Genomic DNA, 289 nt, shown 5'->3' with positions numbered 1-289 from the left:
GAGACCGTTGTGTTTCAGTTTTCAGTAGTCCAACATTCACACGATCTGTTTTGCCTGGTCTTGTTCTACTCTTTTCTCTTGTAGAATTCTGGGGTCCTCAAATCCCCGGGCTTCAAACCCAGCTGAAACCGCCCCTCATCAGAGTACGGTGGGGGTTGCCACACCCAAAGACAGTTTAACCCTGTTAAACTTCTGTTCCTCTTTTCACTCTTATTTCACTTCTTTATTTCTCTGTACCTTTACTTCTTCACACACATATTTCCCAGTATTCTTTTAAATTAATTTACGG

This window comes from Cynoglossus semilaevis, chromosome Z (genome assembly GCF_000523025.1).
Source record: "Cynoglossus semilaevis isolate Cse_v1.0 chromosome Z, Cse_v1.0, whole genome shotgun sequence".
Lineage (NCBI taxonomy): Eukaryota > Metazoa > Chordata > Actinopteri > Pleuronectiformes > Cynoglossidae > Cynoglossus > Cynoglossus semilaevis.
Note: the sequence above shows the minus strand (reverse complement) of the source record.